Raw genomic sequence first — 16909 nt, 5'->3', positions numbered from 1 at the left:
TAATGGGTTTTCAATGAATTCTGACAATTCATATACAAACCCCAAACCTCCATCGGACCCATCAGAGAGGGGGAGATATTTCAGTGCTGGGATTTTCTGGTGTTTTACCACAACACAGCCTTAAAAATTCTTTCCCAGGACCCCTGGAAACTCCCTGAGGCCTCAAGGTGCAAGGCAGGCAAGCTGCAGGAATATTAAAGGACTATGAGGTCTCTCTGACTGGACTAAATGACTTTACCAAGCAGCAGAACAACAGAAATCCTTGGCACTTATCAAATCAAAGAAGCCAAACCAAATCCTTCCCACTGTCATACATGGGGCCAGTCATTGGCCACTGTGACACATCAGGGCCTGTGCAGTGCAGGAAACCACAGGGAGCAGCACGAGGCTGTGTAGACCTCAGAGACACAAGAAGAATCCCCAGGTGAGTGGAATTGGACAGCAGCATTTGACAGCTACCCACCTGAGTTCAGCAATTTTTCATTTTCCTCACACACAACACTCTGTCTTCATTTGGTTCTCAGGGGAAGTTACTATTTCCTGCAAAGCAGCACTCACGAGTGGGAAGGAAACCAGAACCATGGCCTTCCAGGAAACAGGGTCTGAAGGGAGATCCAAGGTGGAAAATAGAATTATCACTTTCATAAACTCTTTGTCAAGCTATGCACTTCCCCTCTTTTTATCCTGTGCACGGATCCACAAAGATGTGACTGCTCCTAAGGTCATTTTTACATCTCTGATATATGACAAAATTAGAACACAGATGGACCCCCCTCACATGTCCTCATTCCACATCAGCTGTAATAACATGTCAAGGAAAGAAAATCACACAAGCAATGCAGGGATGCATTAGGAGCTCTTTCAGAGAAACTCACCAGAAGGATAGCTCAGGCTTCTCTGTGGGCAAGGAAATTCATCCCCAAGAGCTCCTGGAACCCACTGAGGTCTCAGGCTGGAAGTGAGACCTTGAAATCTTGTTCTGGACTACCAGTGTGACTTCATTTCAATAAACACTCAAGAGCTCTCATCAGATTTTCGACCATGTGGCCTGTTCATACCCCACAGATTTGAAGGCCTAAGTTTACAGGCCCAAATTCAAAAGCCTATGTTTGAAGGCCTAAGTTTGAAGGCCTAAATTGTGTCAGCTGTAACAGGTACAAAAGAAACATATTGAATATCTACAGGTAAGGCACTCCAAGTAATTCCTTTGGAGGAAAAGCAAAGAAAAATGCACAGAACCATAACTATGTGATCCATATAACAGCTAGGGAAAACGGAATATTTACACCAACCCTTGAGGTATTTCAGCTACTCTTCCACCAGCCCTGTCTCTGCGCTGACAGAATGTTCAAACATCACCCTACAGGGACCCCCTTTGCAGACAGACACCACTGGAAGAAGTTTTCTACACAAATTCTCCTTATGGAGAACAGGGATCACAACACAGGTCCACACATATGGACTCTGCTCATCACTGATACTTGAAGAAATGTAACGTGTTCTGACTGTCATAAGCAATATGCAGGACACTTAAAGACTCAGATCAGGATCAACTCAAAGATGTTTTCATTCCTCCAAGGAACATGGACAGTTTTGAATGTATGTCACTTTGGAACCGTTAATGTGAAGTTTATGTCCACATCCAAGAGCTACCACTCACAGGGAAGAGCTGTATCAGACATGACACAGGATAAAATGAGTGACTTTCTGGCACGTGCTTCAAATAAACAGCCCCAAACCCAGACTTTGCTGGTAAATTAGACTCTCCCATCCCTGCAATCCTACCAACTGCAATATCAACAAAACATCAGCAGTAACATCAACAAGCAAGGTCATTATTAACATCTGAAGCTTTGCTCAAAGCTTGGGAAAGCTGAGCACAAACACAGTGAAACTCTACATCACAACTGTAACAAGGACATATAGCTGGGGAAATGACATTTCCAGCAGCACTCTGGAAGCACAGAGCCCCTGAAGCATGCAATTCCCTGGGCATTGCTACAGACAAATTCATTGGTGCATTGCCATCCTTTTCTGGACACAGGAAAAGGGCACTTGGTGTAAGGGGCACAGTTTTTGGCACACCCACATTATTGGATCATAGAACCCCCCTTGGCCTGTTGAGGGGCCAGTCTCTCCCTGGGAACAATCTCTCCCTGACTGTTCACCGTGAGTATGTTACAAGTAAGATCAGTGATTCTAGAGACATTTTCAGATAAAGTTTCAGGCACACACACAGGCCCACCTCTACCTGGTCATGACAAACAAGTCAACAGTTTAATTATCCTTCAGAGAGAGCACCCCTTTACAGGAAAGCAAACTTATGAATCCACAGCTTGGCCATTTATAATCTGAGCATATTCATTTTGTGTAGTCCAGCAATGGACCATGGAAGGTAAAAACCACCTGCTTTCTCTCCAACAGTGCTTCCTCACACACTGCACCTGCAACAATCTCCCAAAACTCGTTACAGATTGTTTGGTCCTCTCTGATCTTTACCATTAGCAGAGGGACTCCACTGCAACATGAATCGAAGAGACAACTTACCATGGCTATCATTTAAGTTCTTAATGTTTGCATGTGAGAAAGAAGACAATTGCTCCCATTAAAAATTTAAGGGAACACATCTATGAATGTCTTTCCCTGTCGAGTTGTAAGAAAGAAAGGCATGCATGGGACAGCCTGGCAAATGTAAGAGATATGATCAGATACTACCAGATACAAAGGCGCAGCTTGAGGTCAGTACAAAGAACAAGACAAAAAGGCAACATCTGCAGAATTGAAAGAATCACACTCATCTATATTAGGGCCCTTAGGGAAAATACATAATCTAGGTATTAAAAGTTCGGATTGGAATGGATTTCCTTATTGCAATGCTCCCATTATGACATTTCAGATTAGAATATATAAGACTATTAATTACATATATTTGCTATACATTGAATATATTGCAATACATTAAATAGATTGCAATAACCTGTAAAAACACCTGTTCTCCATAGAATTTCAGTAATATCTGTTAAGCCACACATATTTGGGAAGGAGAAAATCGCATTACATTATACTACAGGTCAACCCTGAACACTCATCTTATCTATCTTATCCCTTAACAGTTTTTCATATGCAGAGCCCAGTATTTTCATCTCCTGCCTCTAAAATCTTGCATGCTATGTCTCGACCTTGATCCTTTGAAAGCAGTTTCCATCAAAATACCAGATATTCAGACCGTTTCCCTTTAACATGCACCAGGATAACCTACAGTCTTCAAACTTTATAGCTTTGTGCTGAGGGAGAAGAAATATTTGTCTGCTAAATTCATGTGACAGAAGAAGCAGGAAGGAGGTGAAACACGACCTGTCCTTCAAAAGATACTGAGGAAGAAAGGATCATATGATACAGAAACAACTTCCTTTACAAAAAAGCATCCAGCCAAGATCAGTCCCTCTTATCATGCTCCCCTCACAAACTGGAAAGCCAAGACCCGACCCCATGCCCACCGTGGTGTAAAAAGAAGCCCCGCTATCAGCACGTCCCTAAAAGATACTTTGCCTTCCTTGTCAGCAAATATCGCTCTGCAGAACGCGGGAAAGAGTAGACAAGAAGTAGAAGAAAGAATAGCGGATAAAAATTTGTACGCGGAACTCACCAGGAGAGCAGCGGGATCCACTGGTGGGCCGCTGGCAGGGACCTCGTGGTCGAGCAGCGGCGCGGGCTCGTCGGGCAGCGGCCGGGCCGGGAGGGTGTCGCAGGAGCTGGCGGCCGAGAAGCGCAGCTGGCTCTTGCGCGAGTCGGCCGTGAGCGACACGTCGTGCGAGTAGGACTGCAGGAAGGCGCGCACGCCGTCGATGCCCACGAAGTGCGAGACGGGCACGCCGCGCAAGGCGCCGCTGTCGGGCGGCAGCAGCTGCCGGCGGTGCCAGCGGCGCAGGCGCAGCGCCAGCAGCAGCAGCAGGAAGGCCACGAAGAGGCACGACACGGCGGCCACGGCCAGCACGAGCCAGCGCGTCAGGCCGGCGGCCGGCTCGGCCGGCGCCGCCGCCTCGTCGGCCGCGCTGCCCAGCTCGGCCAGCAGCTCGGCCACGCTCTCGGCCAGCACCACGCTCAGCGTGGCCGTGGCCGACAGCGCCGGCCGCCCGTGGTCCCGCACCAGCACCACCAGGCTGTGGCGCGCCGCGTCGCGGGCCAGCGGCGAGCGCGCCGTGCGCACCTCGCCGCTGTGCAGCCCCACGCGGAACAGCCCCGGCTCCGTGGCCTTGGCCAGCTCGTAGGACAGCCACGCGTTCTGCCCCGCGTCCGCGTCCACCGCCACCACCTTGGCCACCAGCGCGCCCGCCTCCGACCGCCGCGGCGCCAGCTCCACGCCCGACCACGCCGCCACCGAGCCCGAGCCCGAGCCCGCGGCCGCTGCGGCCGGCGGCGGGTACAGCACCTGCGGCGCGTTGTCGTTCTCGTCCACGATCTGCAGCCGCACCGACACGTTGCTGCTCAGCGCCGGCGCGCCGCCGTCCTCCGCCCGCACCCACAGCTGCAGCTCGCGCAGCTGCTCGTAGTCCAAGGAGCGCAGCGCGTACAGCGCGCCCGTCTCCGCCTGCACCGACACGTACGACGACAGCGGCGCGCCCCGCACCCGCCCCTCCGCCAGCCGGTAGCGCACGCGCGCGTTCTGCCCCCAATCCGCGTCCGTGGCGCGCACCGTCAGCACCAGCGCGCCCGCCGCGTTGTTCTCCGCCAGACGCGCGCTGTAGCGCTCCTCCGCGAACACCGGCGCGTTGTCGTTCACGTCCAGCACCCGCAGCGCCAGCACCGCGCTGCTCTGCAGCGACGGCGACCCGCCGTCGGCCGCCCGCACCGTCACGTTGTACTCCGACACCTGCTCCCGGTCCAGCTCTCTCGATGTCACCACACGGTAGTAGTCTTCGAAGGATTTCTCCAGCCGGAACGGGATGTCCTTGTCGATCGAGCAGCTCACCTCGCCGTTGGCCCCCGAGTCCCGGTCCTGCACGTGCAGTAGGGCCACAACAGTTCCCGGCTGGGCGTCCTCCGAGATCTCTTTAAGAGCTGACCTCAGCGAAATCTTTGGCTTGTTGTCATTGACGTCTGTCACGGTGATCACCACTTTTGCAGTATCAGAGAGCTCTCCTCCGTCATGTGCCCGCACCTTAACTTCGTGGGAGGAGATTTCCTCGAAATCCAAGTCGTCCTTAACAGTTATTTCTCCTGTCTCAGAGTCCAGATTAAAATGTTCTAAGGCTCGGTCTGAAATTTTATGGAAGCTGTATTTCACCTGCCCGTTCAGACCCTCGTCGGCGTCCGTGGCCGTGATGGTGATCAGGACGGAGCCCACGGGCACGTCCTCGGGCACACGCACCGTGTACTCCGCCTGGCTGAACACGGGAGCGTTGTCGTTCGCGTCCACCACTGTCACGCGGACCCGAGCCGTGCCCGTCCGTGCCGGATCGCCGCCGTCGCTTGCCCTCAGCACCAGCTCGTGAAACGCCGCTTCCTCCCGGTCCAGCGCCTTCGCCAGCACCAGCTCGGGACGCTGATCGCCGCCGGGGCCCGCCTGCACGGCCAGCGAGAAGTGCTCGTCACCGCTCAGCTCGTAACTCTGCAGGGAATTCCGACCAGAGTCCGGATCGTGAGCCTCGGCCAGGGGAAACCTCGCCCCCAGGGCGGTCGTCTCACTAAGTCTCAGGTCATTTTCTGCCTCTCGGAAGCTGGGCGCGTTGTCGTTAACGTCCGTGATCTCCACTTCGATTCCGTACACCTGCATCTGTCCCTCCACTATGAGTTCACAGCGCAGCACGCATTTCTCCACCAGCCTGCACAGCTGCTCTCTGTCGATCCTCTCTGCTGTCACTAAATGTCCCGTCTTCCCGTGCAGAGCAAAGTACTGCGTCGTACTTTCAGAGACAACACGGACGGCATTATCCAGGATCGCCGGCAGCTGCAGCCCCAGGTCCTTGGCCACGTCGCCCACGAACGAGCCCTTGGGCATCTCCTCGGGCACCGAGTAGCGCAGCTGCCCCCACGCCGCCTCCCACGCCGCCAGCAGGACGGCCCAGAGCAGAGCTCGCTGCCGCCGGCCCCAGCGCCTCCCTGCCGCGCACATCTCCGCCGCTGGCACGACAACCCTGTCGGGAGCTCTCCTCTGCCGCTCACCGATCGGGTTCACGGTGTAGCTCCGGCGCTCTGCTTCCCGCCGCTCCTGCCAGGCCCTTTCGACCCCCTTCAGCACGTCCCCCAGTGCGGGGACGATCGCAGACTGCTCCGCCGCCGACTCGCACACCGGGACCGCGAGAGAGCCGGGCCGCAGCGGGCGGGGCTGCAGCGCTCCGAGCTTCCTCTCGCTCCTCTCGGTCAACAGCGGCGCCCGCAGCCTCCTCCCGGCACTGCAAGCAGTGAAATGTAATGTATTTCTTTTAATACGACGGACGGAGTATTACGAGTCCTAACACAGTAATACAAATATTTAATCACAAATATATTTAGAAGACACAATGGAATTACCGGGGCGAGAGCGGCAAAAGAAAGCCGTCCCTAATATACAGCTGTCGGTTACTTCATCACTCTGTGCCAACTGTATTTACAGCTACCCAGGAGTTAGGAAAGCTCCAGCAATGATCCTTTCCCGTTTATAAGTAATTATATTCAGTCAAGTCATTTTGTAATTCCAGGAAGAGGCTTTTCTTTCCTCAGAAATTAAGATGTATGGTTTTGACGCTCGTAAGCAAAACCTTGTTCTAATTATCGTGTATTTATGTAGCTATGGCACATTTTCAACAAAATTCTTTAGGGCAGCGGGAAAAGAGAAGTTGAGCTGCACACCTTAGACTCCGATGGGCTGTGATAAATTGTCAAGTATAGCTGATTCAAGTGCCTAAAGTGTCAATTGACGTATCTCCTGCACAATTGATTTCTATATTTGGATCTTAGAGCCTTGTTATCTTTCTAAACAGACATGCATAAGAGATACTGGGGAGGGAGGGGAGTAGGGGGAACCAATCAGAAAACAATCAAACAAAGAAACAAAGATGACGAATTCTCTATACAGGGTAAAATGTCCTCTCTTTTTGTAAAAAGGTAAAGAGAACAAGCTCTGAAACAAAACAAAACAAAACAAAACAAAACAAAACAGAAAAAACCCACCAACGATTTTTTTCCCCGTTTGAGACCTCAGTCTTCATTTACACCTGTGTATAAAGGAAATATTAGAAATTATATTTAAAAAAAAAAAAAAAAAAAGAGGGAACTACCAGCCAGAATGGAAAAAGAAAACTAGCAAAATTAACTCGCCCCGCTAATGGTACCAGTCCTGCCTTTTCTGCAACAGTGTTCACGCACAAGATGAGTGACAGTCTCTTCTTCTACTCCGAATGGAGGTCCTGTCACTTTTCTATCCAGGAGAAATGAGTCTTTCTAGAGTGCAAGACCGAAAAGGTGTTAAACAAGGGGTATGTGGCCAGCTTTTAACCAGGTCCCAGAATACAGCTTCAGGATACACAGATCATTAAGGAAAAATCTCCAGCAGCTAGTATCTGCATTATTTCCCTGATTCCTTCACGAAGAACCACGAATCTCCTGCCCAGTTATGATTCCCCATCACAGGTACTAATGAATATGATTTTAATAAGCTCAAGAGATGCAGACAAAACCTCTTAGATGAATCTAGAGCTGTGGTCACGGCAGAATCAAGCGCTATGGCTAACTGCCTGTTCTTAGAAGAAGAGATCACCCCGTTCTTTCATTCCTTCTCGGAGACATGGACCAGCTGTTCCCACATACCCGCGTAAACGCAAGGAGAGGAGAGCAACGGTTCAGAAAGATTCAAGGGAAACAGCTGGAATGGAACAGTGGAAGAGAAAGAGAAGAGAAGAACTCGTGGCTCTGCAGAAAGAACTGCAGAGATAAATAATGACTCGAATAAGTAACCAATCCCGCCTACCACTCCTGAAGAAAACTTATCCCCGAATACATTTGACACTCTTCCAGCAGGGAGGAACAACCTGAAAATTTTCCTTTTATGTCGAAAACGCACACATCTCTGAAAAAAGCCCCAAAAAACCAAGCAAACACGTGTCCCATCCTCCCAACAAACCAAAAGTGTTAATGCCCTTTTCAGAATTATGTCAAACAGAATCAGCGAATCTCTTTCTGAAGAGCAAGAACGCGTGTTCTCCATTGAACTGAAAAATAATTGTTAAAAAAAACCTTTGAAAAATCATGATGGGGAAATAAACATCCGTCCCAGCAATGCTGCGTTTTCTGCAGCAGCATTCCCTCAAAACATGGGACACTACACGGCAAGTTTTGAAACAGGATTAAATCCCGGGTTTACATTAAAAAAATAATGTGAGGGAAAGAAAATAGTATGCCTCACTAGACCTACAATATGTGAGGCAACCTTCTCTCAGAACGTGGAAGGGCAAGCAGAAGAGGGTTAGAACAACATGCAACTTTTCGACCAACAGGGCCAGGTGCATGTCCCCTTTTGGAGTAAATACCGAAATAGTATTGACCAACAGATAACGCCCAGGTCTCGACAAGCGTATCAATCTGACGGAAAGGAGAAAGCCTGTTAAGAAAGGCTCAAGGAGAAGAGCAGAACCTTACGGTTTTACAGACCTGCGGTGCGTCGGGATTAGCGGGCACCTCTCTCTCGACGGCGCTGCTGTTGGAGCTCGGCTTGTCACAGGAATCCCCGCCCAGAAGCTCCTCCGCCGACAGGATGGGCACCGGCGGAGGCGGCGGCCAAACGGCCTCGGGCACGGCGCGGGCCGGCGCCGCCACGCACAGGTTGTAGGAGTAGGGCAAGGTGCCCTCGCAGAAGTCGGCCGGGAAGGCGGCGCCGGCCAGCGAGAAGCGCTGCGCGCCCAGGCAGCGCAGCACGGCGGGCGGCCCGGCCCGGCGCAGCCGCGCCAGCACGGCCAGCGCCACGCTCAGCACCAAGAGCGCCGAGAGCAGCGCCAGCGCCAGCACCAGGTAGAACTGCAGCTCGGCCGCCGCCTCGGCCGCCTCGGCGCCCGCCGGCCGCTCGCTCAGCTCCGGCAGCGCCTCCTGCAAGCTCTCGGCCAGCACCACGTGCAGCGTGGCCGTGGCCGACAGCGCCGGCTGCCCGTGGTCCTTCACCAGGGCCACCACACGCTGCTTGGCCGCGTCCCGCTCGCCCACGGCGCGCGCCGTGCGCACCTCGCCGCTGTGCAGCCCCACGCGGAACAGCGCCGGCTCCGACGCCTGCACCAGCTCGTACGACAGCCACGCGTTGCGCCCCGCGTCCGCGTCCACCGCCACCACCTTGGCCACCAGGTAGCCGGCCTCGGCCGAGCGCGGAACCACCTCGAAAGGCGTCGCCGCCGCCCCTCCCGGAGCCTCTCCCGCCGCCGCCGCCGCCGCGGGCCAGAGCACCCTGGGCGCGTTGTCGTTGCGGTCCAGCACGAAGACGCGCACCGTGGCCGTGGAGCTGCGCGCCGGCGAGCCGCCGTCCTGCGCCCGCACGGCCACCGTGAACTCGCGGCACTGCTCGTAGTCCAAGGAGCGCTGCGCGTACAGCGCGCCGCTCCGCGCCTCCACCGACACCAGCGGCGCCGCGCCCGCCGCGCCCGCGCTGCCGCCCGCCAGCCAGTAGCTCACGCGCCCGTTGGCGCCCGCGTCCGCGTCCCGCGCCTGCACGCGCAGCACCAGCGCGCCCGCCGCGTTGTTCTCCGCCACGTACGCGCTGTACGCCGCCTCCTCGAACTCCGGCGCGTTGTCGTTCACGTCCGACACCTCCAGCACCAGCTCCACGCTACTCGACATTGGTGGACTGCCCCGGTCCGTGGCAGTGATGGTGATATTGTAAGCGGAGACGTTTTCTCTGTCCAGTGGACTTGCTATTATTAGTTTGTATGTGTTCTCTGATGAAGTTTCTAATCTGAAAGGCAAATTTCCGTCCATTTTACAGCTCACGTCTCCGTTTTCTCCCGAATCTCTGTCCCGGACATTGATCACAGCCACAACTGTGCTCGGGACTGAGTCTTCAGGTATCGGATTCAAGATAGGCAGGAGGGAAAGTGTTGGTGCATGGTCGTTTACGTCTATAATGTCTATGTGCACTTTGGCGTGTGCTGTCAACCCGCCCCCATCCTTGCCTTCAACACTCACTTCATAGTATTTCATTTCCTCATAATCTAAGGCTCCCGTAACCTTCACCTCCCCTGTCCTAGGGTCCAGAGAGAAGAGCTGGCGGATATTTTTTGCTATTTCACTGAAGGAGTAGGTAATATCTGCATTTGTACCTTCATCATTGTCAGTAGCTTTCACCTGAAAAGCTAGGGAGCCCTCTGGAAGGTTTTCCATCAGTCGAACCGTGTAGATTTCTTTGGTGAATACTGGCGGGTTGTCATTTGCGTCGGTCACGGTAATCTTAATCTGGGCCGTCCCAGATCGGACTGGATCCCCACCATCCACTGCCGTCAGTATCAAATGGTAGTTTCTCTGTTTTTCTCGATCCAAGACTTTCTCCAGTACCAGTTCCGCGTGTTTTGTCCCATCAGGGCTCTCCTTCACTAAGAGGGAGAAGACTGGGTTGGGGGTAAGTTCGTAGTTTTGTAAAGAATTCACTCCAATGTCGGGGTCCCTGCCACTGCCCAGAGGGAACCTGGTCCCAGGAGGCGTCGACTCGATAATTTCTATGGTAACAAATTCTCTGTCAAACTGCGGTGCGTTGTCATTGATATCCTGGATAGTAACACTCACATGAAATATGTCGAAAGGGTTTTCCACGACCGCCTCCAAACTGAGGACACAGGGAGACACGGCCCCGCAGATGCTCTCTCGATCTATCCTGCCGTTTACACGCAGATTTGTATTATCTTCCTCGAGAGTGAAGTACTGCTTTTCATCACCAGTGACTATCCGCAGCTTGCGCGCCGGCAGCTCGTCCGCGCTGAGCCCCAGGTCCCGCGCCAGCGGCCCCACGAGCGAGCCTCTGCCCAGCTCCTCGGGGATGGCGTAGCGGACCCGCTCGGTCGCCACCCGGCCCCACGCGCACAGCAGCAGCAGCAGCGCGGCCAGCAGAGCGACCCGCCCAGCGCCTGCCCAGCCCTGAGCTGCCCATCTGACCTCCATTCCGTGCTTTCCTGAAGGGTATTCTGTGGACGGATAAAAATTAGCCTTTCCGGGTAGCTGAACCAGTATTCGAGAGAAATAAATAGAAGAAATCCCTGTTGCGGGTCGGAGGACGGTTGAGTCGAGCGGTTCCTGCTTTTCTCTCTGCTCTGCGCAGTGCGGAGTAGCGCTACACGGGCGCGGGGGAGGAGCCGACGGCTGAGCAGCTTCTCCGCCTTGGCCAACAGTGACACCCTGAGTCCGAGCCTGAGAACCGCAACGTCCAAGGAAAAAAAACCAGCCCAAGGTCCTGCCCTGCATTCGCTTGCATCGGGATGGATTAAAAAATACAGATGTTGTCAGGAGCGAGAAAGAGAAAATCTATCAGTACTGAAACCGTGCACCTCCTAGGAATTCCCGTTGTCTGAATTGTTTACACTTGCAAGTCTTCTGTCGGACAGATCCTCTCCCTTTTCTTGAGGGATGTGGGGCAGGATCTTGGTCTCTGCCCCTACTGTCAGCTTACTGATCTCTAGGGTGGGGTGCTCGGTGACCTCGCTGCCATTGTGCCGCCTCCGTGAGGGAAAGAAAAGGCAAGGTGTATCGAGTACTGAAACATTTCTTTGGGTAGTGGGTATATTTACAATGGCTGAGATACCCAGCTAGCGCTAAGCTTACCAGCTTTGAACAGTGGTCGCTGATGGACAAGCGAAGCCGGAATCCCAGGCTCTGAGAACACCACAGAGGTCACACCACACCCGATCCCATCTCTTTTGGCATTCAAAGCTCAGCATCATCTTATCAGTACCCATACTACCCAACCCCGAATTACTTTTGTGTGTGTATCCCAGAAACCATTCCCTGATATCCTAAACAGGCAGATAGTAGCTGGTCTCAGGCGTTAAAGAAGATTTCCTGGGAAATGTTGGCAGCAGCTATGGTTGTTTGAACAACCAAGAGTAAACAGACAGATTCCTTGCAAAAAACCGTTTTATCTTACCTGTAAATTAGATCCTCGTCTCTTCTACAGTAAAGAAAAAATCGCCAAAGCCACAAACAAAAAAATAACAACAAAAAATCCTGAAGGAAGGCTGTGTATCATCACAGCCCCTTATGCAGAAGACAAGGAGAGGTTAGAAAACTCTCCACACTGTCTCCTCCATGGAGTTGCTCTGACACGTTCTCCAGCCCTGGGTCTCTGTGGTGCCAATGTCAAGCTATCCTCACTGGACCAGTAATGTCTCGTTAGAAAATATATTTTCCTGCTAACTCTGGTAGTTCATCAAGTGAAGGACAATTCCTTTCCATCCAGCTGAACCTATACACAACTTCTCGTAAGAAATTACCATTCTGTCACAACAAGATGTGGATTTCAATTTGTAATGGATCCGAAGCACGCAAGACTGTGACCATCTCCACAAGATACTGAGAGATGGATGTGGCTCTTTACATGGGGGCAGGGGACTTCTGTTGAAATATTTAGCAGTCAATTCACTGCCTCCTATATGGCGAGAATTGCCTGTAACAAGCTAGACACACATTTTCAAGCATCACACACTGAAACACTGTTAAAATCTCTGTTTTCAAGATTTACTCACATTCCAAAATTAGCTTTACTATAAATAGATAGTGAGGAATCGTACTTTACATTTAGGTATTTTTTTAATCTTTATTCTAGTAAATATACTTTATTTCGATGACTATGCCTGCATAGTAATGGACCATTTGTATGGAATCCAAAGGTTAAGTCACGAAACACAGCTGTGGGAAAGAACTCGATCAGAGGAATTATTCACAAATTAATACTAGTCTATTCAAATACGCTTAAGAAGGATTAAATAATTCGTTTGTTTAAGGAGGATATGGAAGAAATCTGGAAGTTCAGTGTGTCGGCTTTCAAGATCCCCGAATTCAACTGGAATTTGAGAGCTGATACAAGGAATGACACTGAATTGCTTGGAACCGGGTGCTAGCAAGTATTTAAACAATTTCAAAGAACGGTCAGTAGAGGACCGAGAGAATGAGATTTCCTGAAGTTACACATGCATCAGAACCTTCCAGCCTTGGGGAAAGCCAGGCAAAAAGAGCTCTTGCAAGCGGTAAAGAACATGGCACGTAGAACATAAAAGGCAGACTCAGCACGCATTCAGGGGATGACATTCATGAGCGGGTGACTTTGTAAAAACATGGTTTCTAAGACTGTAAATCATCTGTGGCTAGCCTAAGAATCCTAAACACCTCGCCCATTAAATAGAGTAAAAAAATTACCGTACCTGAAATGCAACTTGCCCGCCGCTTTCGGTAACTTGGTCTTCTGAAGGGACGAGATCACCCGAAGCCTGATCTGGTGGTCGGGCCGGGAGGGTGTCGCAGGAGCTGGCGGCCGAGAAGCGCAGCTGGCTCTTGCGCGAGTCGGCCGTGAGCGACACGTCGTGCGAGTAGGACTGCAGGAAGGCGCGCACGCCGTCGATGCCCACGAAGTGCGAGACGGGCACGCCGCGCAAGGCGCCGCTGTCGGGCGGCAGCAGCTGCCGGCGGTGCCAGCGGCGCAGGCGCAGCGCCAGCAGCAGCAGCAGGAAGGCCACGAAGAGGCACGACACGGCGGCCACGGCCAGCACGAGCCAGCGCGTCAGGCCGGCGGCCGGCTCGGCCGGCGCCGCCGCCTCGTCGGCCGCGCTGCCCAGCTCGGCCAGCAGCTCGGCCACGCTCTCGGCCAGCACCACGCTCAGCGTGGCCGTGGCCGACAGCGCCGGCCGCCCGTGGTCCCGCACCAGCACCACCAGGCTGTGGCGCGCCGCGTCGCGGGCCAGCGGCGAGCGCGCCGTGCGCACCTCGCCGCTGTGCAGCCCCACGCGGAACAGCCCCGGCTCCGTGGCCTTGGCCAGCTCGTAGGACAGCCACGCGTTCTGCCCCGCGTCCGCGTCCACCGCCACCACCTTGGCCACCAGCGCGCCCGCCTCCGACCGCCGCGGCGCCAGCTCCACGCCCGACCACGCCGCCACCGAGCCCGAGCCCGCGGCCGCCGTGGCCGGCGGCGGGTACAGCACCTGCGGCGCGTTGTCGTTCTCGTCCACGATCTGCAGCCGCACCGACACGTTGCTGCTCAGCGCCGGCGCGCCGCCGTCCTCCGCCCGCACCCACAGCTGCAGCTCGCGCAGCTGCTCGTAGTCCAAGGAGCGCAGCGCGTACAGCGCGCCCGTCTCCGCCTGCACCGACACGTACGACGACAGCGGCGCGCCCCGCACCCGCCCCTCCGCCAGCCGGTAGCGCACGCGCGCGTTCTGCCCCCAGTCCGCGTCCGTGGCGCGCACCGTCAGCACCAGCGCGCCCGCCGCGTTGTTCTCCGCCAGACGCGCGCTGTAGCGCTCCTCCGCGAACACCGGCGCGTTGTCGTTCACGTCCAGCACCCGCAGCGCCAGCACCGCGCTGCTCTGCAGCGACGGCGACCCGCCGTCGGCCGCCCGCACCGTCACGTTGTACTCTGACACCTGCTCCCGGTCCAGCTCTCTCGTTGTCACCACACGGTAGTAGTCTTCGAAGGATTTCTCCAGCCGGAACGGGATGTCCTTGTCGATCGAGCAGCGCACCACGCCGTTGGCCCCCGAGTCCCGGTCCTGCACATACAAGAGTGCAACAACAGTTCCCGAGGGGGCGTCCTCAGAGATCTCGTTCAGCTTTGATGATACTGTCAGCTCGGGCGCATTGTCGTTCACATCTGTCACGGTGATCGCGACTTTGGCAGTGTCGAAAAGAGCTCCACTATCATGTGCCTGCACCTCCAGTTCGTACGAATCACTTTCCTCGAAATCCAGTACCATCAACAGCTTGATCGCTCCAGTTTCAGTATCCAGATGGAAAATATCTGATGCCATGTCCGTCACTTTCTTCATAGAGTATTTCACGAGCCCGAACAAGCCTTCGTCAGCGTCGGTGGCCGTGACGGTGATCAGGACAGAGCCCACGGGCACGTCCTCGGCCACACGCACCGTGTACTCCGCCTGGCTGAACACGGGCGCGTTGTCGTTCGCGTCCAGCACAGTCACGCGGATCCGAGCCGTGCCCGTCCGTGCCGGATCGCCGCCGTCGCTCGCCCTCAGCACCAGCTCGTGAAACGCCGCCTCCTCCCGGTCCAGCGCCTTCGCCAGCACCAGCTCGGGACGCTGATCGCCGCCGGGGTCCGCCTGCACGGCCAGCGTGAAGTGCTCGTCACCGCTGAGCTCGTAGCTCTGCAGGGAATTCCGGCCCGTATCGGGGTCATGAGCCCTGGGAAGTGGAAACTGCGACCCCGGGGCTGTCATCTCGCTCATTCTCAGCTCTGTTTCTGCCTCTCTGAAGCTGGGCGCGTTGTCGTTAACGTCCATGATTTCTACTTCGATTCGGTAAACCTGCATCTGTCCCTCCACTATCAGCTCACAGCGCAGCACGCATTTCTCCACCAGCCGGCACAGCTGCTCTCTGTCGATCCTCTCCGCCGTCACTAAATGTCCCGTCTTCCCGTGCAGAGAGAAGTATTGAGTCCTACCTCTTTCTGTAATGTGCACACCGCCGTTGTGGATCTCCAGCAGCTGCAGCCCCAGGTCCTTGGCCACGTCGCCCACGAACGAGCCCTTGGGCATCTCCTCGGGCACCGAGTAGCGCAGCTGCCCCCACGCCGCCTCCCACGCCGCCAGCAGGACGGCCCAGAGCAGAGCTCGCTGCCGCCGGCCCCAGCGCCTCCCCGCCGCGCACATCTCCGCCGCGGCACCGCAACACAGCGAGCAGTTCGCCCCCCGACCGCCGATCTTCAACCGCTCCGGCTCCCGCTTCTGCCCTAATTTCTTCTCCGGCTCACCGCTTCCGGCCGCTGCCGCTGGGCCCTCCTTCTCGCTGCAGCACCGATCCGCACCGCGGGTACGATCCCAATCCGGCATCTGCCGAGTCGGAGAGGGAGCGGGCAAGAGATCCTGTCCGCAGCGGGCGGGGCTGCAGCGCTCCGAGCTTCCTCTCGCTCCTCTCGGTCAACAGCGGCGCCCGCAGCCTCCTCCCGGCACTGCAGGCACCGAGCGCTGCCCAGCGCTGCCTTGCACACGGGCAGTTCGCGGGGACAGCACAGCGCCACGGAGACATCGGGTCCCAGAAGGGACCTCCTGCCTTTGGTCCTCTCCAGCCCATCTCTTCTTTGAGAAGCTGATCAAGACCGGGAAGAAGGCAGAGGCGTCCTAATGCTGTTTCTACCGCACAGGAAAATGCTTTTGTAATGGTGATACAATATTGATAAAAAGTTCTCTTAACAAGAGAAGTATTACTAGTCATAGTCCATTCGTTTAAAACCACAATATTCCCCAGCAATGGCCCAGCTTTTTAAGCAGTCGTGGTTGGATGACCTTTTTATCCCACTCACCTTTTCTGCCAATAGAGCTTAATTTTGGAATGCCATTAGCAACCTCAGATTCTCGAACTCCATGTGGTAGAACAAGCCAGCAGCAGACTTTTCTGTGTTCGAGTTCCTCAGGTGGTCTCGGACCTGATCTTCTCTTACAGTGAGAGGGACTTTTTTCCTCCACAGTCCCTGCCTTGAGCTCCATCCACTTGACATGTGTGAGAAGAGACCTTGCCAGTGATGACTGAGGCAAAGATATGGCTGAGTAACTCAGCCTTCTCATGGTCTGTTTTTATCAGATTGTCAGTTCTGTTCATCAGGAGACACACAGGTTTATTACCTTTTTATTCAGTCTGACTTACCTGTAGAAGCCCTTCATGCTGTTCTTTGCCGTCCTTGTAGAGTCCAGCTCCAGCCATGCCTTGGCTGACCTCACCCTATCCCAACACAACCAGTCAGCATCCC

This window comes from Haemorhous mexicanus, chromosome 15, assembly GCF_027477595.1.
Source record: "Haemorhous mexicanus isolate bHaeMex1 chromosome 15, bHaeMex1.pri, whole genome shotgun sequence".
Classification (NCBI taxonomy): domain Eukaryota; kingdom Metazoa; phylum Chordata; class Aves; order Passeriformes; family Fringillidae; genus Haemorhous; species Haemorhous mexicanus.
The sequence above is the reverse complement of the archived record's forward strand: the minus strand, read 5'-3'. Positions refer to the sequence as shown.